This window comes from Eleutherodactylus coqui, unplaced genomic scaffold, assembly GCF_035609145.1.
Source record: "Eleutherodactylus coqui strain aEleCoq1 unplaced genomic scaffold, aEleCoq1.hap1 HAP1_SCAFFOLD_456, whole genome shotgun sequence".
Lineage (NCBI taxonomy): Eukaryota > Metazoa > Chordata > Amphibia > Anura > Eleutherodactylidae > Eleutherodactylus > Eleutherodactylus coqui.
The window spans coordinates 1-24125 of NW_027102166.1; the positions used below are offsets into that span (position 1 = coordinate 1).

Below are 24125 nucleotides of genomic sequence, written 5' to 3' on the forward strand. Positions count from 1 at the left end.
TATCAGTCAGGCAATAGTGAATCGGCACCTCTAATTTATCGTGCCTTATGCCATCCTACATTTTGCAAAACGTTGCAACCATCTACTTGTTAAAACTAAACCAGAGCTGACTCTTTCCCACTCGGGTGGAGTATTCTAGGGATGTGGGACGAGCATCTTTAATGTCATTGGCTAGTGAACATCTCCCTTTTGGAAAAAAGTGCTGATTATTGAGCAGAATAAGAGAACAAGGCACTGCTGAGAGTTGAACTCAGGATCTCCTGTTTACTAGACAGGCGCTTTAACCAACTAAGCCACAGCGCCCATGAGCAAAACTGTGGAAAACCAGAAAGATGGCAAGGATGATCCAGGAGAAGAATTTTTAAATGTAGGATGATTTTGAGGAGTGGTTGTAAGTTTTGCTATTTGTCACAGAGATGGCAAATTAAGTGTGAACAGATCCTATGCAGCATGTAGTTTCAGGTGGCTACCACTATAGAACAGCAAGGAAGTCGAGTCCCATCACATACTTGGCAGCAGCATGCAGTTCTCTGTCATTTTGCATCGTGACAATTCTAAATGAAATCGGCTTGGGACGATCCTTTTTGGAAAAGACATGGATAATTTCTCCATAGGTATGTAATCCATGCATTTGCCTTGCATGAATTGTGGCCTGTTTTACTTTAAAAGTTAGATAGAAGGCAGAATTGACAGATTTAGGGAATGCTAGGGAAATGCCAACATAAATGAGAAGCAGAGAGGACTGAATGTTTAGTATTTATGCCATTAGCATGGGTCATCACGTTGGATGTAAAACAAGACCTGCTGAGCCAATGTCTGATGTACGGCGCTGTTGCATGTGGAAAGAAAATGAAGCCTAAGAATCATCACGACTGTTTTCCAAATGTGGGTTCGGTAAAAGTACTTTTGTTGACGGGGTGGCCGAGTGGTTAAGGCGATGGACTGCTAATCCATTGTGCTCTGCACGCATGGGTTCGAGTCCCATCCTCGTCGTATGATTTCCTTTTGGAAAATTCTCTATGCTCAGCGCAAGCAATGCCCCGAGGAAGAAGATTTACCATCACCGTTCAAGAAGGATGCTATTGAAGTCTCTAAACATATTTACAGGCATTATGTAGCGTATCAGTCAGGCAATAGTGAATCGGCACCTCTAATTTATCGTGCCTTATGCCATCCTACATTTTGCAAAACGTTGCAACCATCTACTTGTTAAAACTAAACCAGAGCTGACTCTTTGCCACTCGGGTGGAGTATTCTAGGGATGTGGGACGAGCATCTTTAATGTCATTGGCTAGTGAACATCTCCCTTTTGGAAAAAAGTGCTGATTATTTAGCAGAATAAGAGAACAAGGCACTGCTGAGAGTTGAACTCAGGATCTCCTGTTTACTAGACAGGCCCTTTAACCAACTAAGCCACAGCGCCCATGAGCAAAACTGTGGAAAACCAGAAAGATGGCAAGGATGATCCAGGAGAAGAATTTTTAAATGTAGGATGATTTTGAGGAGTGGTTCTAAGTTTTGCTATTTGTCACAGAGATGGCAAATTAAGTGTGAACAGATCCTATGCAGCATGTAGTTTCAGGTGGCTACCACTATAGAACAGCAAGGAAGTCGAGTCCCATGACATACTTGGCAGCAGCATGCAGTTCTCTGTCATTTTGCATCGTGACAATTCTAAATGAAATCGGCTTGGGACGATCCTTTTTGGAAAAGACATGGATAATTTGTCCATAGGTATGTAATCCATGCATTTGCCTTGCATGAATTGTGGCCTGTTTTACTTTAAAAGTTAGATAGAAGGCAGAATTGACAGATTTAGGGAATGCTAGGGAAATGCCAACATAAATGAGAAGCAGAGAGGACTGAATGTTTAGTATTTATGCCATTAGCATGGGTCATCACGTTGGATGTAAAACAAGACCTGCTGAGCCAATGTTTGATGTACGGCGCTGTTGCATGTGGAAAGAAAATGAAGCCTAAGAATCATCACGACTGTTTTCCAAATGTGGGTTCGGTAAAGGTACTTTTGTTGACGGGGTGGCCGAGTAGTTAAGGCGATGGACTGCTAATCCATTGTGCTCTGCTTGCATGGGTTCGAATCCCATCCTCGTCGTATGATTCCTTTTTGGAAAATTCTCTATGCTCAGCGCAAGCAATGCCCCGAGGAAGAAAATTTACCATCACCGTTCAAGAAGGATGCTATTGAAGTCTCTAAACATATTTACAGGCATTATGTAGCGTATCAGTCAGGCAATAGTGAATCGGCACCTCTAATTTATCGTGCCTTATGCCATCCTACATTTTGCAAAACGTTGCAACCATCTACTTGTTAAAACTAAACCAGAGCTGACTCTTTGCCACTCGGGTGGAGTATTCTAGGGATGTGGGACGAGCATCTTTAATGTCATTGGCTAGTGAACATCTCCCTTTTGGAAAAAAGTGCTGATTATTGAGCAGAATAAGAGAACAAGGCACTGCTGAGAGTTGAACTCAGGATCTCCTGTTTACTAGACAGGCGCTTTAACCAACTAAGCCACAGCGCCCATGAGCAAAACTGTGGAAAACCAGAAAGATGGCAAGGATGATCCAGGAGAAGAATTTTTAAATGTAGGATGATTTTGAGGAGTGGTTGTAAGTTTTGCTATTTGTCACAGAGATGGCAAATTAAGTGTGAACAGATCCTATGCAGCATGTAGTTTCAGGTGGCTACCACTATAGAACAGCAAGGAAGTCGAGTCCCATCACATACTTGGCAGCAGCATGCAGTTCTCTGTCATTTTGCATCGTGACAATTCTAAATGAAATCGGCTTGGGACGATCCTTTTTGGAAAAGACATGGATAATTTCTCCATAGGTATGTAATCCATGCATTTGCCTTGCATGAATTGTGGCCTGTTTTACTTTAAAAGTTAGATAGAAGGCAGAATTGACAGATTTAGGGAATGCTAGGGAAATGCCAACATAAATGAGAAGCAGAGAGGACTGAATGTTTAGTATTTATGCCATTAGCATGGGTCATCACGTTGGATGTAAAACAAGACCTGCTGAGCCAATGTCTGATGTACGGCGCTGTTGCATGTGGAAAGAAAATGAAGCCTAAGAATCATCACGACTGTTTTCCAAATGTGGGTTCGGTAAAAGTACTTTTGTTGACGGGGTGGCCGAGTGGTTAAGGCGATGGACTGCTAATCCATTGTGCTCTGCACGCATGGGTTCGAGTCCCATCCTCGTCGTATGATTTCCTTTTGGAAAATTCTCTATGCTCAGCGCAAGCAATGCCCCGAGGAAGAAAATTTACCATCACCGTTCAAGAAGGATGCTATTGAAGTCTCTAAACATATTTACAGGCATTATGTAGCGTATCAGTCAGGCAATAGTGAATCGGCACCTCTAATTTATCGTGCCTTATGCCATCCTACATTTTGCAAAACGTTGCAACCATCTACTTGTTAAAACTAAACCAGAGCTGACTCTTTGCCACTCGGGTGGAGTATTCTAGGGATGTGGGACGAGCATCTTTAATGTCATTGGCTAGTGAACATCTCCCTTTTGGAAAAAAGTGCTGATTATTGAGCAGAATAAGAGAACAAGGCACTGCTGAGAGTTGAACTCAGGATCTCCTGTTTACTAGACAGGCGCTTTAACCAACTAAGCCACAGCGCCCATGAGCAAAACTGTGGAAAACTGTGGAAAACCAGAAAGATGGCAATGATGATCCAGGAGAAGAATTTTTAAATGTAGGATGATTTTGAGGAGTGGTTCTAAGTTTTGCTATTTGTCACAGAGATGGCAAATTAAGTGTGAACAGATCCTATGCAGCATGTAGTTTCAGGTGGCTACCACTATAGAACAGCAAGGAAGTCGAGTCCCATCACATACTTGGCAGCAGCATGCAGTTCTCTGTCATTTTGCATCGTGACAATTCTAAATGAAATCGGCTTGGGACGATCCTTTTTGGAAAAGACATGGATAATTTGTCCATAGGTATGTAATCCATGCATTTGCCTTGCATGAATTGTGGCCTGTTTTACTTTAAAAGTTAGATAGAAGGCAGAATTGACAGATTTAGGGAATGCTAGGGAAATGCCAACATAAATGAGAAGCAGAGAGGACTGGATGTTTAGTATTTATGCCATTAGCATGGGTCATCACGTTGGATGTAAAACAAGACCTGCTGAGCCAATGTCTGATGTACGGCGCTGTTGCATGTGGAAAGAAAATGAAGCCTAAGAATCATCACGACTGTTTTCTAAATGTGGGTTCGGTAAAAGTACTTTCATTGACGGGGTGGCCGAGTGGTTAAGGCGATGGACTGCTAATCCATTGTGTTCTGCACGCATGGGTTCGAATCCCATCCTCGTCGTATGATTTTCTTTTGGAAAATTCTCTTTGCTCAGCGCAAGCAATGCCCCGAGGAAGAAAATTTACCATCACCGTTCAAGAAGGATGCTATTGAAGTCTCTAAACATATTTACAGGCATTATGTAGCGTATCAGTCAGGCAATAGTGAATCGGCACCTCTAATTTATCGTGCCTTATGCCATCCTACATTTTGCAAAACGTTGCAACCATCTACTTGTTAAAACTAAACCAGAGCTGACTCTTTGCCACTCGGGTGGAGTATTCTAGGGATGTGGGACGAGCATCTTTAATGTCATTGGCTAGTGAACATCTCCCTTTTGGAAAAAAGTGCTGATTATTGAGCAGAATAAGAGAACAAGGCACTGCTGAGAGTTGAACTCAGGATCTCCTGTTTACTAGACAGGCGCTTTAACCAACTAAGCCACAGCGCCCATGAGCAAAACTGTGGAAAACCAGAAAGATGGCAAGGATGATCCAGGAGAAGAATTTTTAAATGTAGGATGATTTTGAGGAGTGGTTCTAAGTTTTGCTATTTGTCACAGAGATGGCAAATTAAGTGTGAACAGATCCTATGCAGCATGTAGTTTCAGGTGGCTACCACTATAGAACAGCAAGGAAGTCGAGTCCCATCACATACTTGGCAGCAGCATGCAGTTCTCTGTCATTTTGCATCGTGACAATTCTAAATGAAATCGGCTTGGGACGATCCTTTTTGGAAAAGACATGGATAATTTCTCCATAGGTATGTAATCCATGCATTTGCCTTGCATGAATTGTGGCCTGTTTTACTTTAAAAGTTAGATAGAAGGCAGAATTGACAGATTTAGGGAATGCTAGGGAAATGCCAACATAAATGAGAAGCAGAGAGGACTGAATGTTTAGTATTTATGCCATTAGCATGGGTCATCACGTTGGATGTAAAACAAGACCTGCTGAGCCAATGTCTGATGTACGGCGCTGTTGCATGTGGAAAGAAAATGAAGCCTAAGAATCATCACGACTGTTTTCCAAATGTGGGTTCGGTAAAGGTACTTTTGTTGACGGGGTGGCCGAGTGGTTAAGGCGATGGACTGCTAATCCATTGTGCTCTGCACGCATGGGATCGAATCCCATCCTCGTCGTATGATTTCTTTTTGGAAAATTCTCTATGCTCAGCGCAAGCAATGCCCCGAGGAAGAAGATTTACCATCACCGTTCAAAAAGGATGCTATTGAAGTCTCTAAACATATTTACAGGCATTATGTAGCGTATCAGTCAGGCAATAGTGAATCGGCACCTCTAATTTATCGTGCCTTATGCCATCCTACATTTTGCAAAACGTTGCAACCATCTACTTGTTAAAACTAAACCAGAGCTGACTCTTTGCCACTCGGGTGGAGTATTCTAGGGATGTGGGACGAGCATCTTTAATGTCATTGGCTAGTGAACATCTCCCTTTTGGAAAAAAAAGCTGATTGTTGAGCAGAATAAGAGAACAAGTCACTGCTGAGAGTTGAACTCAGGATCTCCTGTTTACTAGACAGGCGCTTTAACCAACTAAGCCACAGCGCAAATGAGCAAAACTGTGGAAAACCAGAAAGATGGCAAGGATGATCCAGGAGAAGAATTTTTAAATGTAGGATGATTTTGAGGAGTGGTTCTAAGTTTTGCTATTTGTCACAGAGATGGCAAATTAAGTGTGAACAGATCCTATGCAGCATGTAGTTTCAGGTGGCTACCACTATAGAACAGCAAGGAAGTCGAGTCCCATCACATACTTGGCAGCAGCATGCAGTTCTCTGTCATTTTGCATCGTGACAATTCTAAATGAAATCGGCTTGGGACGATCCTTTTTGGAAAAGACATGGATAATTTGTCCATAGGTATGTAATCCATGCATTTGCCTTGCATGAATTGTGGCCTGTTTTACTTTAAAAGTTAGATAGAAGGCAGAATTGACAGATTTAGGGAATGCTAGGGAAATGCCAACATAAATGAGAAGCAGAGAGGACTGAATGTTTAGTATTTATGCCATTAGCATGGGTCATCACGTTGGATGTAAAACAAGACCTGCTGAGCCAATGTCTGATGTACGGCGCTGTTGCATGTGGAAAGAAAATGAAGCCTAAGAATCATCACGACTGTTTTCCAAATGTGGGTTCGGTAAAGGTACTTTTGTTGACGGGGTGGCCGAGTGGTTAAGGCGATGGACTGCTAATCCATTGTGCTCTGCACGCATGGGTTCGAATCCCATCCTCGTCGTATGATTTCTTTTTGGAAAATTCTCTATGCTCAGCGCAAGCAATGCCCCGAGGAAGAAAATTTACCATCACCGTTCAAGAAGGATGCTATTGAAGTCTCTAAACATATTTACAGGCATTATGTAGCGTATCAGTCAGGCAATAGTGAATCGGCACCTCTAATTTATCGTGCCTTATGCCATCCTACATTTTGCAAAACGTTGCAACCATCTACTTGTTAAAACTAAACCAGAGCTGACTCTTTGCCACTCGGGTGGAGTATTCTAGGGATGTGGGACGAGCATCTTTAATGTCATTGGCTAGTGAACATCTCCCTTTTGGAAAAAAGTGCTGATTATTGAGCAGAATAAGAGAACAAGGCACTGCTGAGAGTTGAACTCAGGATCTCCTGTTTACTAGACAGGCGCTTTAACCAACTAAGCCACAGCGCCCATGAGCAAAACTGTGGAAAACTGTGGAAAACCAGAAAGATGGCAATGATGATCCAGGAGAAGAATTTTTAAATGTAGGATGATTTTGAGGAGTGGTTCTAAGTTTTGCTATTTGTCACAGAGATGGCAAATTAAGTGTGAACAGATCCTATGCAGCATGTAGTTTCAGGTGGCTACCACTATAGAACAGCAAGGAAGTCGAGTCCCATCACATACTTGGCAGCAGCATGCAGTTCTCTGTCATTTTGCATCGTGACAATTCTAAATGAAATCGGCTTGGGACGATCCTTTTTGGAAAAGACATGGATAATTTCTCCATAGGTATGTAATCCATGCATTTGCCTTGCATGAATTGTGGCCTGTTTTACTTTAAAAGTTAGATAGAAGGCAGAATTGACAGATTTAGGGAATGCTAGGGAAATGCCAACATAAATGAGAAGCAGAGAGGACTGAATGTTTAGTATTTATGCCATTAGCATGGGTCATCACGTTGGATGTAAAACAAGACCTGCTGAGCCAATGTCTGATGTACGGCGCTGTTGCATGTGGAAAGAAAATGAAGCCTAAGAATCATCACGACTGTTTTCCAAATGTGGGTTCGGTAAAGGTACTTTTGTTGACGGGGTGGCCGAGTGGTTAAGGCGATGGACTGCTAATCCATTGTGCTCTGCACGCATGGGTTCGAATCCCATCCTCGTCGTATGATTCCTTTTTGGAAAATTCTCTATGCTCAGCGCAAGCAATGCCCCGAGGAAGAAAATTTACCATCACCGTTCAAGAAGGATGCTATTGAAGTCTCTAAACATATTTACAGGCATTATGTAGCGTATCAGTCAGGCAATAGTGAATCGGCACCTCTAATTTATCGTGCCTTATGCCATCCTACATTTTGCAAAACGTTGCAACCATCTACTTGTTAAAACTAAACCAGAGCTGACTCTTTGCCACTCGGGTGGAGTATTCTAGGGATGTGGGACGAGCATCTTTAATGTCATTGGCTAGTGAACATCTCCCTTTTGGAAAAAAGTGCTGATTATTGAGCAGAATAAGAGAACAAGGCACTGCTGAGAGTTGAACTCAGGATCTCCTGTTTACTAGACAGGCGCTTTAACCAACTAAGCCACAGCGCCCATGAGCAAAACTGTGGAAAACTGTGGAAAACCAGAAAGATGGCAATGATGATCCAGGAGAAGAATTTTTAAATGTAGGATGATTTTGAGGAGTGGTTCTAAGTTTTGCTATTTGTCACAGAGATGGCAAATTAAGTGTGAACAGATCCTATGCAGCATGTAGTTTCAGGTGGCTACCACTATAGAACAGCAAGGAAGTCGAGTCCCATCACATACTTGGCAGCAGCATGCAGTTCTCTGTCATTTTGCATCGTGACAATTCTAAATGAAATCGGCTTGGGACGATCCTTTTTGGAAAAGACATGGATAATTTCTCCATAGGTATGTAATCCATGCATTTGCCTTGCATGAATTGTGGCCTGTTTTACTTTAAAAGTTAGATAGAAGGCAGAATTGACAGATTTAGGGAATGCTAGGGAAATGCCAACATAAATGAGAAGCAGAGAGGACTGAATGTTTAGTATTTATGCCATTAGCATGGGTCATCACGTTGGATGTAAAACAAGACCTGCTGAGCCAATGTCTGATGTACGGCGCTGTTGCATGTGGAAAGAAAATGAAGCCTAAGAATCATCACGACTGTTTTCCAAATGTGGGTTCGGTAAAGGTACTTTTGTTGACGGGGTGGCCGAGTGGTTAAGGCGATGGACTGCTAATCCATTGTGCTCTGCACGCATGGGTTCGAATCCCATCCTCGTCGTATGATTTCTTTTTGGAAAATTCTCTATGCTCAGCGCAAGCAATGCCCCGAGGAAGAAAATTTACCATCACCGTTCAAGAAGGATGCTATTGAAGTCTCTAAACATATTTACAGGCATTATGTAGCGTATCAGTCAGGCAATAGTGAATCGGCACCTCTAATTTATCGTGCCTTATGCCATCCTACATTTTGCAAAACGTTGCAACCATCTACTTGTTAAAACTAAACCAGAGCTGACTCTTTGCCACTCGGGTGGAGTATTCTAGGGATGTGGGACGAGCATCTTTAATGTCATTGGCTAGTGAACATCTCCCTTTTGGAAAAAAGTGCTGATTATTGAGCAGAATAAGAGAACAAGGCACTGCTGAGAGTTGAACTCAGGATCTCCTGTTTACTAGACAGGCGCTTTAACCAACTAAGCCACAGCGCCCATGAGCAAAACTGTGGAAAACTGTGGAAAACCAGAAAGATGGCAATGATGATCCAGGAGAAGAATTTTTAAATGTAGGATGATTTTGAGGAGTGGTTCTAAGTTTTGCTATTTGTCACAGAGATGGCAAATTAAGTGTGAACAGATCCTATGCAGCATGTAGTTTCAGGTGGCTACCACTATAGAACAGCAAGGAAGTCGAGTCCCATCACATACTTGGCAGCAGCATGCAGTTCTCTGTCATTTTGCATCGTGACAATTCTAAATGAAATCGGCTTGGGACGATCCTTTTTGGAAAAGACATGGATAATTTCTCCATAGGTATGTAATCCATGCATTTGCCTTGCATGAATTGTGGCCTGTTTTACTTTAAAAGTTAGATAGAAGGCAGAATTGACAGATTTAGGGAATGCTAGGGAAATGCCAACATAAATGAGAAGCAGAGAGGACTGAATGTTTAGTATTTATGCCATTAGCATGGGTCATCACGTTGGATGTAAAACAAGACCTGCTGAGCCAATGTCTGATGTACGGCACTGTTGCATGTGGAAAGAAAATGAAGCCTAAGAATCATCACGACTGTTTTCCAAATGTGGGTTCGGTAAAGGTACTTTTGTTGACGGGGTGGCCGAGTGGTTAAGGCGATGGACTGCTAATCCATTGTGCTCTGCACGCATGGGTTCGAATCCCATCCTCGTCGTATGATTCCTTTTTGGAAAATTCTCTATGCTCAGCGCAAGCAATGCCCCGAGGAAGAAAATTTACCATCACCGTTCAAGAAGGATGCTATTGAAGTCTCTAAACATATTTACAGGCATTATGTAGCGTATCAGTCAGGCAATAGTGAATCGGCACCTCTAATTTATCGTGCCTTATGCCATCCTACATTTTGCAAAACGTTGCAACCATCTACTTGTTAAAACTAAACCAGAGCTGACTCTTTGCCACTCGGGTGGAGTATTCTAGGGATGTGGGACGAGCATCTTTAATGTCATTGGCTAGTGAACATCTCCCTTTTGGAAAAAAGTGCTGATTATTGCTCTGCACGCATGGGTTCGAATCCCATCCTCGTCGTATGATTTCTTTTTGGAAAATTCTCTATGCTCAGCGCAAGCAATGCCCCGAGGAAGAAAATTTACCATCACCGTTCAAGAAGGATGCTATTGAAGTCTCTAAACATATTTACAGGCATTATGTAGCGTATCAGTCAGGCAATAGTGAATCGGCACCTCTAATTTATCGTGCCTTATGCCATCCTACATTTTGCAAAACGTTGCAACCATCTACTTGTTAAAACTAAACCAGAGCTGACTCTTTGCCACTCGGGTGGAGTATTCTAGGGATGTGGGACGAGCATCTTTAATGTCATTGGCTAGTGAACATCTCCCTTTTGGAAAAAAGTGCTGATTATTGAGCAGAATAAGAGAACAAGGCACTGCTGAGAGTTGAACTCAGGATCTCCTGTTTACTAGACAGGCGCTTTAACCAACTAAGCCACAGCGCCCATGAGCAAAACTGTGGAAAACTGTGGAAAACCAGAAAGATGGCAATGATGATCCAGGAGAAGAATTTTTAAATGTAGGATGATTTTGAGGAGTGGTTCTAAGTTTTGCTATTTGTCACAGAGATGGCAAATTAAGTGTGAACAGATCCTATGCAGCATGTAGTTTCAGGTGGCTACCACTATAGAACAGCAAGGAAGTCGAGTCCCATCACATACTTGGCAGCAGCATGCAGTTCTCTGTCATTTTGCATCGTGACAATTCTAAATGAAATCGGCTTGGGACGATCCTTTTTGGAAAAGACATGGATAATTTCTCCATAGGTATGTAATCCATGCATTTGCCTTGCATGAATTGTGGCCTGTTTTACTTTAAAAGTTAGATAGAAGGCAGAATTGACAGATTTAGGGAATGCTAGGGAAATGCCAACATAAATGAGAAGCAGAGAGGACTGAATGTTTAGTATTTATGCCATTAGCATGGGTCATCACGTTGGATGTAAAACAAGACCTGCTGAGCCAATGTCTGATGTACGGCACTGTTGCATGTGGAAAGAAAATGAAGCCTAAGAATCATCACGACTGTTTTCCAAATGTGGGTTCGGTAAAGGTACTTTTGTTGACGGGGTGGCCGAGTGGTTAAGGCGATGGACTGCTAATCCATTGTGCTCTGCACGCATGGGTTCGAATCCCATCCTCGTCGTATGATTCCTTTTTGGAAAATTCTCTATGCTCAGCGCAAGCAATGCCCCGAGGAAGAAAATTTACCATCACCGTTCAAGAAGGATGCTATTGAAGTCTCTAAACATATTTACAGGCATTATGTAGCGTATCAGTCAGGCAATAGTGAATCGGCACCTCTAATTTATCGTGCCTTATGCCATCCTACATTTTGCAAAACGTTGCAACCATCTACTTGTTAAAACTAAACCAGAGCTGACTCTTTGCCACTCGGGTGGAGTATTCTAGGGATGTGGGACGAGCATCTTTAATGTCATTGGCTAGTGAACATCTCCCTTTTGGAAAAAAGTGCTGATTATTGAGCAGAATAAGAGAACAAGGCACTGCTGAGAGTTGAACTCAGGATCTCCTGTTTACTAGACAGGCGCTTTAACCAACTAAGCCACAGCGCCCATGAGCAAAACTGTGGAAAACTGTGGAAAACCAGAAAGATGGCAATGATGATCCAGGAGAAGAATTTTTAAATGTAGGATGATTTTGAGGAGTGGTTCTAAGTTTTGCTATTTGTCACAGAGATGGCAAATTAAGTGTGAACAGATCCTATGCAGCATGTAGTTTCAGGTGGCTACCACTATAGAACAGCAAGGAAGTCGAGTCCCATCACATACTTGGCAGCAGCATGCAGTTCTCTGTCATTTTGCATCGTGACAATTCTAAATGAAATCGGCTTGGGACGATCCTTTTTGGAAAAGACATGGATAATTTCTCCATAGGTATGTAATCCATGCATTTGCCTTGCATGAATTGTGGCCTGTTTTACTTTAAAAGTTAGATAGAAGGCAGAATTGACAGATTTAGGGAATGCTAGGGAAATGCCAACATAAATGAGAAGCAGAGAGGACTGAATGTTTAGTATTTATGCCATTAGCATGGGTCATCACGTTGGATGTAAAACAAGACCTGCTGAGCCAATGTCTGATGTACGGCGCTGTTGCATGTGGAAAGAAAATGAAGCCTAAGAATCATCACGACTGTTTTCCAAATGTGGGTTCGGTAAAGGTACTTTTGTTGACGGGGTGGCCGAGTGGTTAAGGCGATGGACTGCTAATCCATTGTGCTCTGCACGCATGGGTTCGAATCCCATCCTCGTCGTATGATTCCTTTTTGGAAAATTCTCTATGCTCAGCGCAAGCAATGCCCCGAGGAAGAAAATTTACCATCACCGTTCAAGAAGGATGCTATTGAAGTCTCTAAACATATTTACAGGCATTATGTAGCGTATCAGTCAGGCAATAGTGAATCGGCACCTCTAATTTATCGTGCCTTATGCCATCCTACATTTTGCAAAACGTTGCAACCATCTACTTGTTAAAACTAAACCAGAGCTGACTCTTTGCCACTCGGGTGGAGTATTCTAGGGATGTGGGACGAGCATCTTTAATGTCATTGGCTAGTGAACATCTCCCTTTTGGAAAAAAGTGCTGATTATTGAGCAGAATAAGAGAACAAGGCACTGCTGAGAGTTGAACTCAGGATCTCCTGTTTACTAGACAGGCGCTTTAACCAACTAAGCCACAGCGCCCATGAGCAAAACTGTGGAAAACTGTGGAAAACCAGAAAGATGGCAATGATGATCCAGGAGAAGAATTTTTAAATGTAGGATGATTTTGAGGAGTGGTTCTAAGTTTTGCTATTTGTCACAGAGATGGCAAATTAAGTGTGAACAGATCCTATGCAGCATGTAGTTTCAGGTGGCTACCACTATAGAACAGCAAGGAAGTCGAGTCCCATCACATACTTGGCAGCAGCATGCAGTTCTCTGTCATTTTGCATCGTGACAATTCTAAATGAAATCGGCTTGGGACGATCCTTTTTGGAAAAGACATGGATAATTTCTCCATAGGTATGTAATCCATGCATTTGCCTTGCATGAATTGTGGCCTGTTTTACTTTAAAAGTTAGATAGAAGGCAGAATTGACAGATTTAGGGAATGCTAGGGAAATGCCAACATAAATGAGAAGCAGAGAGGACTGAATGTTTAGTATTTATGCCATTAGCATGGGTCATCACGTTGGATGTAAAACAAGACCTGCTGAGCCAATGTCTGATGTACGGCGCTGTTGCATGTGGAAAGAAAATGAAGCCTAAGAATCATCACGACTGTTTTCCAAATGTGGGTTCGGTAAAGGTACTTTTGTTGACGGGGTGGCCGAGTGGTTAAGGCGATGGACTGCTAATCCATTGTGCTCTGCACGCATGGGTTCGAATCCCATCCTCGTCGTATGATTCCTTTTTGGAAAATTCTCTATGCTCAGCGCAAGCAATGCCCCGAGGAAGAAAATTTACCATCACCGTTCAAGAAGGATGCTATTGAAGTCTCTAAACATATTTACAGGCATTATGTAGCGTATCAGTCAGGCAATAGTGAATCGGCACCTCTAATTTATCGTGCCTTATGCCATCCTACATTTTGCAAAACGTTGCAACTATCTACTTGTTAAAACTAAACCAGAGCTGACTCTTTGCCACTCGGGTGGAGTATTCTACGGATGTGGGACGAGCATCTTTAATGTCATTGGCTAGTAAACATCTCCCTTTTGGAAAAAAGAGCTGATTATTGAGCAGAATAAGAGAACAAGGCACTGCTGAGAGTTGAACTGAGGATCTCCCGTTTACTAGACAGGCGCTTTAACCAACTAAGCCACAGCACCCATGAGCAAAGCTGTGGAAAACCAGAAAGATGGCAAGGATGATCCAGGAGAAGAATTTTTAAATGTAGGATGATTTTGAGGAATGGTTCTAAGTTTTGCTATTTGTCACAGAGATGGCAAATTAAGTGTGAACAGATCCTATGCAGCATGTAGTTTCAGGTGGCTACCACTATAGAACAGCAAGGAAGTCGAGTCCCATGACATACTTGGCAGCAGCATGCAGTTCTCTGTCATTTTGCATCGTGACAATTCTAAATGAAATCGGCTTGGGACGATCCTTTTTGGAAAAGACATGGATAATTTGTCCATAGGTATGTAATCCATGCATTTGCCTTGCATGAATTGTGGCCTGTTTTACTTTAAAAGTTAGATAGAAGGCAGAATTGACAGATTTAGGGAATGCTAGGGAAATGCCAACATAAATGAGAAGCAGAGAGGACTGAATGTTTAGTATTTATGCCATTAGCATGGGTCATCACGTTGGATGTAAAACAAGACCTGCTGAGCCAATGTCTGATGTACGGCGCTGTTGCATGTGGAAAGAAAATGAAGCCTAAGAATCATCACGACTGTTTTCCAAATGTGGGTTCGGTAAAGGTATTTTAGTTGACGGGGTGGCCGAGTAGTTAAGGCGATGGACTGCTAATCCATTGTGCTCTGCTTGCATGGGTTCGAATCCCATCCTCGTCGTATGATTCCTTTTTGGAAAATTCTCTATGCTCAGCGCAAGCAATGCCCCGAGGAAGAAAATTTACCATCACCGTTCAAGAAGGATGCTATTGAAGTCTCTAAACATATTTACAGGCATTATGTAGCGTATCAGTCAGGCAATAGTGAATCGGCACCTCTAATTTATCGTGCCTTATGCCATCCTACATTTTGCAAAACGTTGCAACCATCTACTTGTTAAAACTAAACCAGAGCTGACTCTTTGCCACTCGGGTGGAGTATTCTAGGGATGTGGGACGAGCATCTTTAATGTCATTGGCTAGTGAACATCTCCCTTTTGGAAAAAAAAGCTGATTATTGAGCAGAATAAGAGAACAAGTCACTGCTGAGAGTTGAACTCAGGATCTCCTGTTTACTAGACAGGCGCTTTAACCAACTAAGCCACAGTGCCCATGAGCAAAACTGTGGAAAACCAGAAAGATGGCAAGGATGATCCAGGAGAAGAATTTTTAAATGTAGGATGATTTTGAGGAGTGGTTCTAAGTTTTGCTATTTGTCACAGAGATGGCAAATTAAGTGTGAACAGATCCTATGCAGCATGTAGTTTCAGGTGGCTACCACTATAGAACAGCAAGGAAGTCGAGTCCCATCACATACTTGGCAGCAGCATGCAGTTCTCTGTCATTTTGCATCGTGACAATTCTAAATGAAATCGGCTTGGGACGATCCTTTTTGGAAAAGACATGGATAATTTGTCCATAGGTATGTAATCCATGCATTTGCCTTGCATGAATTGTGGCCTGTTTTACTTTAAAAGTTAGATAGAAGGCAGAATTGACAGATTTAGGGAATGCTAGGGAAATGCCAACATAAATGAGAAGCAGAGAGGACTGGATGTTTAGTATTTATGCCATTAGCATGGGTCATCACGTTGGATGTAAAACAAGACCTGCTGAGCCAATGTCTGATGTACGGCGCTGTTGCATGTGGAAAGAAAATGAAGCCTAAGAATCATCACGACTGTTTTCTAAATGTGGGTTCGGTAAAAGTACTTTCATTGACGGGGTGGCCGAGTGGTTAAGGCGATGGACTGCTAATCCATTGTGCTCTGCACGCATGGGTTCGAATCCCATCCTCGTCGTATGATTTTCTTTTGGAAAATTCTCTATGCTCAGCGCAAGCAATGCCCCGAGGAAGAAAATTTACCATCACCGTTCAAGAAGGATGCTATTGAAGTCTCTAAACATATTTACAGGCATTATGTAGCGTATCAGTCAGGCAATAGTGAATCGGCACCTCTAATTTATCGTGCCTTATGCCATCCTACATTTTGCAAAACGTTGCAACCATCTACTTGTTAAAACTAAACCAGAGCTGACTCTTTGCCACTCGGGTGGAGTATTCTAGGGATGTGGGACGAGCATCTTTAATGTCATTGGCTAGTGAACATCTCCCTTTTGGAAAAAAGTGCTGATTATTGAGCAGAATAAGAGAACAAGGCACTGCTGAGAGTTGAACTCAGGATCTCCTGTTTACTAGACAGGCGCTTTAACCAACTAAGCCACAGCGCCCATGAGCAAAACTGTGGAAAACCAGAAAGATGGCAAGGATGATCCAGGAGAAGAATTTTTAAATGTAGGATGATTTTGAGGAGTGGTTCTAAGTTTTGCTATTTGTCACAGAGATGGCAAATTAAGTGTGAACAGATCCTATGCAGCATGTAGTTTCAGGTGGCTACCACTATAGAACAGCAAGGAAGTCGAGTCCCATCACATACTTGGCAGCAGCATGCAGTTCTCTGTCATTTTGCATCGTGACAATTCTAAATGAAATCGGCTTGGGACGATCCTTTTTGGAAAAGACATGGATAATTTCTCCATAGGTATGTAATCCATGCATTTGCCTTGCATGAATTGTGGCCTGTTTTACTTTAAAAGTTAGATAGAAGGCAGAATTGACAGATTTAGGGAATGCTAGGGAAATGCCAACATAAATGAGAAGCAGAGAGGACTGAATGTTTAGTATTTATGCCATTAGCATGGGTCATCACGTTGGATGTAAAACAAGACCTGCTGAGCCAATGTCTGATGTACGGCGCTGTTGCATGTGGAAAGAAAATGAAGCCTAAGAATCATCACGACTGTTTTCCAAATGTGGGTTCGGTAAAGGTACTTTTGTTGACGGGGTGGCCGAGTGGTTAAGGCGATGGACTGCTAATCCATTGTGCTCTGCACGCATGGGATCGAATCCCATCCTCGTCGTATGATTTCTTTTTGGAAAATTCTCTATGCTCAGCGCAAGCAATGCCCCGAGGAAGAAGATTTACCATCACCGTTCAAGAAGGATGCTATTGAAGTCTCTAAACATATTTACAGGCATTATGTAGCGTATCAGTCAGGCAATAGTGAATCGGCACCTCTAATTTATCGTGCCTTATGCCATCCTACATTTTGCAAAACGTTGCAACCATCTACTTGTTAAAACTAAACCAGAGCTGACTCTTTGCCACTCGGGTGGAGTATTCTAGGGATGTGGGACGAGCATCTTTAATGTCATTGGCTAGTGAACATCTCCCTTTTGGAAAAAAGTGCTGATTATTGAGCAGAATAAGAGAACAAGGCACTGCTGAGAGTTGAACTCAGGATCTCCTGTTTACTAGACAGGCCCTTTAACCAACTAAGCCACAGCGCCCATGAGCAAAACTGTGGAAAACCAGAAAGATGGCAAGGATGATCCAGGAGAAGAATTTTTAAATGTAGGATGATTTTGAGGAGTGGTTCTAAGTTTTGCTATTTGTCACAGAGATGGCAAATTAAGTGTGAACAGATCCTATGCAGCATGTAGTTTCAGGTGGCTACCACTATAGAACAGCAAGGAAGTCGAGTCCCATCACATACTTGGCAGCAGCATGCAGTTCTCTGTCATTTTGCATCGTGACAATTCTAAATGAAATCGGCTTGGGACGATCCTTTTTGGAAAAGACATGGATAATTTCTCCATAGGTATGTAATCCATGCATTTGCCTTGCATGAATTGCGGCCTGTTTTACTTTAAAAGTTAGATAGAAGGCAGAATTGACAGATTTAGGGAATGCTAGGGAAATGCCAACATAAATGAGAAGCAGAGAGGACTGAATGTTTAGTATTTATGCCATTAGCATGGGTCATCACGTTGGATGTAAAACAAGACCTGCTGAGCCAATGTCTGATGTACGGCGCTGTTGCATGTGGAAAGAAAATGAAGCCTAAGAATCATCACGACTGTTTTCCAAATGTGGGTTCGGTAAAGGTACTTTTGTTGACGGGGTGGCCGAGTGGTTAAGGCGATGGACTGCTAATCCATTGTGCTCTGCACGCATGGGTTCGAATCCCATCCTCGTCGTATGATTCCTTTTTGGAAAATTCTCTATGCTCAGCGCAAGCAATGCCCCGAGGAAGAAAATTTACCATCACCGTTCAAGAAGGATGCTATTGAAGTCTCTAAACATATTTACAGGCATTATGTAGCGTATCAGTCAGGCAATAGTGAATCGGCACCTCTAATTTATCGTGCCTTATGCCATCCTACATTTTGCAAAACGTTGCAACCATCTACTTGTTAAAACTAAACCAGAGCTGACTCTTTGCCACTCGGGTGGAGTATTCTACGGATGTGGGACGAGCATCTTTAATGTCATTGGCTAGTGAACATCTCCCTTTTGGAAAAAAGAGCTGATTATTGACCAGAATAAGAGAACAAGGCACTGCTGAGAGTTGAACTGAGGATCTCCCGTTTACTAGACAGGCGCTTTAACCAACTAAGCCACAGCGCCCATGAGTAAAGCTGTGGAAAACCAGAAAGATGGCAAGGATGATCCAGGAGAAGAATTTTTAAATGTAGGATGATTTTGAGGAGTGGTTCTAAGTTTTGCTATTTGTCACAGAGATGGCAAATTAAGTGTGAACAGATCCTATGCAGCATGTAGTTTCAGGTGGCTACCACTATAGAACAGCAAGGAAGTCGAGTCCCATGACATACTTGGCAGCAGCATGCAGTTCTCTGTCATTTTGCATCGTGACAATTCTAAATGAAATCGGCTTGGGAAGATCCTTTTTGGAAAAGACATGGATAATTTGTCCATAGGTATGTAATCCATGCATTTGCCTTGCATGAATTGTGGCCTGTTTTACTTTAAAAGTTAGATAGAAGGCAGAATTGACAGATTTAGGGAATGCTAGGGAAATGCCAACATAAATGAGAAGCAGAGAGGACTGAATGTTTAGTATTTATGCCATTAGCATGGGTCATCACGTTGGATGTAAAACAAGACCTGCTGAGCCAATGTCTGATGTACGGCGCTGTTGCATGTGGAAAGAAAATGAAGCCTAAGAATCATCACGACTGTTTTCCAAATGTGGGTTCGGTAAAAGTACTTTTGTTGACGGCGTGGCCGAGTGGTTAAGGCGATGGACTGCTAATCCATTGTGCTCTGCACGCATGGGTTCCAATCCCATCCTCGTCGTATCATTTCTTTTTGGAAAATTCTCTATGCTCAGCGCAAGCAATGCCCCGAGGAAGAAAATTTACCATCACCGTTCAAGAAGGATGCTATTGAAGTCTCTAAACATATTTACAGGCATTATGTAGCGTATCAGTCAGGCAATAGTGAATCGGCACCTCTAATTTATCGTGCCTTATGCCATCCTACATTTTGCAAAACGTTGCAACCATCTACTTGTTAAAACTAAACCAGAGCTGACTCTTTGCCACTCGGGTGGAGTATTCTAGGGATGTGGGACGAGCATCTTTAATGTCATTGGCTAGTGAACATCTCCCTTTTGGAAAAAAAAGCTGATTATTGAGCAGAATAAGAGAACAAGGCACTGCTGAGAGTTGAACTCAGGATCTCCTGTTTACTAGACAGGCGCTTTAACCAACTAAGCCACAGCGCCCATGAGCAAAACTGTGGAAAACCAGAAAGATGGCAAGGATGATCCAGGAGAAGAATTTTTAAATGTAGGATGATTTTGAGGAGTGGTTCTAAGTTTTGCTATTTGTCACAGAGATGGCAAATTAAGTGTGAACAGATCCTATGCAGCATGTAGTTTCAGGTGGCTACCACTATAGAACAGCAAGGAAGTCGAGTCCCATCACATACTTGGCAGCAGCATGCAGTTCTCTGTCATTTTGCATCGTGACAATTCTAAATGAAATCGGCTTGGGACGATCCTTTTTGGAAAAGACATGGATAATTTGTCCATAGGTATGTAATCCATGCATTTGCCTTGCATGAATTGCGGCCTGTTTTACTTTAAAAGTTAGATAGAAGGCAGAATTGACAGATTTAGGGAATGCTAGGGAAATGCCAACATAAATGAGAAGCAGAGAGGACTGAATGTTTAGTATTTATGCCATTAGCATGGGTCATCACGTTGGATGTAAAACAAGACCTGCTGAGCCAATGTCTGATGTACGGCGCTGTTGCATGTGGAAAGAAAATGAAGCCTAAGAATCATCACGACTGTTTTCCAAATGTGGGTTCGGTAAAGGTACTTTTGTTGACGGGGTGGCCGAGTGGTTAAGGCGATGGACTGCTAATCCATTGTGCTCTGCACGCATGGGTTCGAATCCCATCCTCGTCGTATAATTCCTTTTTGGAAAATTCTCTATGCTCAGCGCAAGCAATGCCCCGAGGAAGAAAATTTACCATCACCGTTCAAGAAGGATGCTATTGAAGTCTCTAAACATATTTACAGGCATTATGTAGCGTATCAGTCAGGCAATAGTGAATCGGCACCTCTAATTTATCGTGCCTTATGCCATCCTACATTTTGCAAAACGTTGCAACCATCTACTTGTTAAAACTAAACCAGAGCTGACTCTTTGCCACTCGGGTGGAGTATTCTACGGATGTGGGACGAGCATCTTTAATGTCATTGGCTAGTGAACATCTCCCTTTTGGAAAAAAGAGCTGATTATTGACCAGAATAAGAGAACAAGGCACTGCTGAGAGTTGAACTGAGGATCTCCCGTTTACTAGACAGGCGCTTTAACCAACTAAGCCACAGCGCCCATGAGTAAAGCTGTGGAAAACCAGAAAGATGGCAAGGATGATCCAGGAGAAGAATTTTTAAATGTAGGATGATTTTGAGGAGTGGTTCTAAGTTTTGCTATTTGTCACAGAGATGGCAAATTAAGTGTGAACAGATCCTATGCAGCATGTAGTTTCAGGTGGCTACCACTATAGAACAGCAAGGAAGTCGAGTCCCATGACATACTTGGCAGCAGCATGCAGTTCTCTGTCATTTTGCATCGTGACAATTCTAAATGAAATCGGCTTGGGAAGATCCTTTTTGGAAAAGACATGGATAATTTGTCCATAGGTATGTAATCCATGCATTTGCCTTGCATGAATTGTGGCCTGTTTTACTTTAAAAGTTAGATAGAAGGCAGAATTGACAGATTTAGGGAATGCTAGGGAAATGCCAACATAAATGAGAAGCAGAGAGGACTGAATGTTTAGTATTTATGCCATTAGCATGGGTCATCACGTTGGATGTAAAACAAGACCTGCTGAGCCAATGTCTGATGTACGGCGCTGTTGCATGTGGAAAGAAAATGAAGCCTAAGAATCATCACGACTGTTTTCCAAATGTGGGTTCGGTAAAAGTACTTTTGTTGACGGCGTGGCCGAGTGGTTAAGGCGATGGACTGCTAATCCATTGTGCTCTGCACGCATGGGTTCCAATCCCATCCTCGTCGTATCATTTCTTTTTGGAAAATTCTCTATGCTCAGCGCAAGCAATGCCCCGAGGAAGAAAATTTACCATCACCGTTCAAGAAGGATGCTATTGAAGTCTCTAAACATATTTACAGGCATTATGTAGCGTATCAGTCAGGCAATAGTGAATCGGCACCTCTAATTTATCGTGCCTTATGCCATCCTACATTTTGCAAAACGTTGCAACCATCTACTTGTTAAAACTAAACCAGAGCTGACTCTTTGCCACTCGGGTGGAGTATTCTAGGGATGTGGGACGAGCATCTTTAATGTCATTGGCTAGTGAACATCTCCCTTTTGGAAAAAAAAGCTGATTATTGAGCAGAATAAGAGAACAAGGCACTGCTGAGAGTTGAACTCAGGATCTCCTGTTTACTAGACAGGCGCTTTAACCAACTAAGCCACAGCGCCCATGAGCAAAACTGTGGAAAACCAGAAAGATGGCAAGGATGATCCAGGAGAAGAATTTTTAAATGTAGGATGATTTTGAGGAGTGGTTCTAAGTTTTGCTATTTGTCACAGAGATGGCAAATTAAGTGTGAACAGATCCTATGCAGCATGTAGTTTCAGGTGGCTACCACTATAGAACAGCAAGGAAGTCGAGTCCCATCACATACTTGGCAGCAGCATGCAGTTCTCTGTCATTTTGCATCGTGACAATTCTAAATGAAATCGGCTTGGGACGATCCTTTTTGGAAAAGACATGGATAATTTGTCCATAGGTATGTAATCCATGCATTTGCCTTGCATGAATTGCGGCCTGTTTTACTTTAAAAGTTAGATAGAAGGCAGAATTGACAGATTTAGGGAATGCTAGGGAAATGCCAACATAAATGAGAAGCAGAGAGGACTGAATGTTTAGTATTTATGCCATTAGCATGGGTCATCACGTTGGATGTAAAACAAGACCTGCTGAGCCAATGTCTGATGTACGGCGCTGTTGCATGTGGAAAGAAAATGAAGCCTAAGAATCATCACGACTGTTTTCCAAATGTGGGTTCGGTAAAGGTACTTTTGTTGACGGGGTGGCCGAGTGGTTAAGGCGATGGACTGCTAATCCATTGTGCTCTGCACGCATGGGTTCGAATCCCATCCTCGTCGTATAATTCCTTTTTGGAAAATTCTCTATGCTCAGCGCAAGCAATGCCCCGAGGAAGAAAATTTACCATCACCGTTCAAGAAGGATGCTATTGAAGTCTCTAAACATATTTACAGGCATTATGTAGCGTATCAGTCAGGCAATAGTGAATCGGCACCTCTAATTTATCGTGCCTTATGCCATCCTACATTTTGCAAAACGTTGCAACCATCTACTTGTTAAAACTAAACCAGAGCTGACTCTTTGCCACTCGGGTGGAGTATTCTACGGATGTGGGACGAGCATCTTTAATGTCATTGGCTAGTGAACATCTCCCTTTTGGAAAAAAGAGCTGATTATTGACCAGAATAAGAGAACAAGGCACTGCTGAGAGTTGAACTGAGGATCTCCCGTTTACTAGACAGGCGCTTTAACCAACTAAGCCACAGCGCCCATGAGTAAAGCTGTGGAAAACCAGAAAGATGGCAAGGATGATCCAGGAGAAGAATTTTTAAATGTAGGATGATTTTGAGGAGTGGTTCTAAGTTTTGCTATTTGTCACAGAGATGGCAAATTAAGTGTGAACAGATCCTATGCAGCATGTAGTTTCAGGTGGCTACCACTATAGAACAGCAAGGAAGTCGAGTCCCATGACATACTTGGCAGCAGCATGCAGTTCTCTGTCATTTTGCATCGTGACAATTCTAAATGAAATCGGCTTGGGAAGATCCTTTTTGGAAAAGACATGGATAATTTGTCCATAGGTATGTAATCCATGCATTTGCCTTGCATGAATTGTGGCCTGTTTTACTTTAAAAGTTAGATAGAAGGCAGAATTGACAGATTTAGGGAATGCTAGGGAAATGCCAACATAAATGAGAAGCAGAGAGGACTGAATGTTTAGTATTTATGCCATTAGCATGGGTCATCACGTTGGATGTAAAACAAGACCTGCTGAGCCAATGTCTGATGTACGGCGCTGTTGCATGTGGAAAGAAAATGAAGCCTAAGAATCATCACGACTGTTTTCCAAATGTGGGTTCGGTAAAAGTACTTTTGTTGACGGCGTGGCCGAGTGGTTAAGGCGATGGACTGCTAATCCATTGTGCTCTGCACGCATGGGTTCCAATCCCATCCTCGTCGTATCATTTCTTTTTGGAAAATTCTCTATGCTCAGCGCAAGCAATGCCCCGAGGAAGAAAATTTACCATCACCGTTCAAGAAGGATGCTATTGAAGTCTCTAAACATATTTACAGGCATTATGTAGCGTATCAGTCAGGCAATAGTGAATCGGCACCTCTAATTTATCGTGCCTTATGCCATCCTACATTTTGCAAAACGTTGCAACCATCTACTTGTTAAAACTAAACCAGAGCTGACTCTTTGCCACTCGGGTGGAGTATTCTAGGGATGTGGGACGAGCATCTTTA

General features: G+C 42.4%; 13 non-coding genes across 13 annotated transcripts; all 13 read left to right on the plus strand.

The window, feature by feature from the left end:
• Positions 1–911: 911 nt before the first annotated feature.
• TRNAS-GCU (transfer RNA serine (anticodon GCU)) lies at positions 912–993 on the plus strand. Its single transcript has one exon. It is a non-coding gene; the product is annotated as a tRNA-Ser (tRNA).
• Positions 994–3151: 2158 nt separating this feature from the next.
• On the plus strand, positions 3152–3233 carry TRNAS-GCU (transfer RNA serine (anticodon GCU)). The gene has a single exon. It is a non-coding gene; the product is annotated as a tRNA-Ser (tRNA).
• A 3288-nt stretch (positions 3234–6521) lies between these two features.
• On the plus strand, positions 6522–6603 carry TRNAS-GCU (transfer RNA serine (anticodon GCU)). Its single transcript has one exon. It is a non-coding gene; the product is annotated as a tRNA-Ser (tRNA).
• Positions 6604–7651: 1048 nt separating this feature from the next.
• Positions 7652–7733, plus strand: TRNAS-GCU (transfer RNA serine (anticodon GCU)). Its single transcript has one exon. It is a non-coding gene; the product is annotated as a tRNA-Ser (tRNA).
• Positions 7734–8781: 1048 nt separating this feature from the next.
• Positions 8782–8863, plus strand: TRNAS-GCU (transfer RNA serine (anticodon GCU)). The gene has a single exon. It is a non-coding gene; the product is annotated as a tRNA-Ser (tRNA).
• A 1048-nt stretch (positions 8864–9911) lies between these two features.
• On the plus strand, positions 9912–9993 carry TRNAS-GCU (transfer RNA serine (anticodon GCU)). The gene has a single exon. It is a non-coding gene; the product is annotated as a tRNA-Ser (tRNA).
• A 1422-nt stretch (positions 9994–11415) lies between these two features.
• Positions 11416–11497, plus strand: TRNAS-GCU (transfer RNA serine (anticodon GCU)). The gene has a single exon. It is a non-coding gene; the product is annotated as a tRNA-Ser (tRNA).
• A 1048-nt stretch (positions 11498–12545) lies between these two features.
• TRNAS-GCU (transfer RNA serine (anticodon GCU)) lies at positions 12546–12627 on the plus strand. Its single transcript has one exon. It is a non-coding gene; the product is annotated as a tRNA-Ser (tRNA).
• Positions 12628–13675: 1048 nt separating this feature from the next.
• TRNAS-GCU (transfer RNA serine (anticodon GCU)) lies at positions 13676–13757 on the plus strand. Its single transcript has one exon. It is a non-coding gene; the product is annotated as a tRNA-Ser (tRNA).
• Positions 13758–15915: 2158 nt separating this feature from the next.
• TRNAS-GCU (transfer RNA serine (anticodon GCU)) lies at positions 15916–15997 on the plus strand. The gene has a single exon. It is a non-coding gene; the product is annotated as a tRNA-Ser (tRNA).
• Positions 15998–18155: 2158 nt separating this feature from the next.
• TRNAS-GCU (transfer RNA serine (anticodon GCU)) lies at positions 18156–18237 on the plus strand. Its single transcript has one exon. It is a non-coding gene; the product is annotated as a tRNA-Ser (tRNA).
• Positions 18238–20395: 2158 nt separating this feature from the next.
• Positions 20396–20477, plus strand: TRNAS-GCU (transfer RNA serine (anticodon GCU)). The gene has a single exon. It is a non-coding gene; the product is annotated as a tRNA-Ser (tRNA).
• A 2158-nt stretch (positions 20478–22635) lies between these two features.
• Positions 22636–22717, plus strand: TRNAS-GCU (transfer RNA serine (anticodon GCU)). Its single transcript has one exon. It is a non-coding gene; the product is annotated as a tRNA-Ser (tRNA).
• The last annotated feature ends 1408 nt before the right edge of the window (positions 22718–24125 follow it).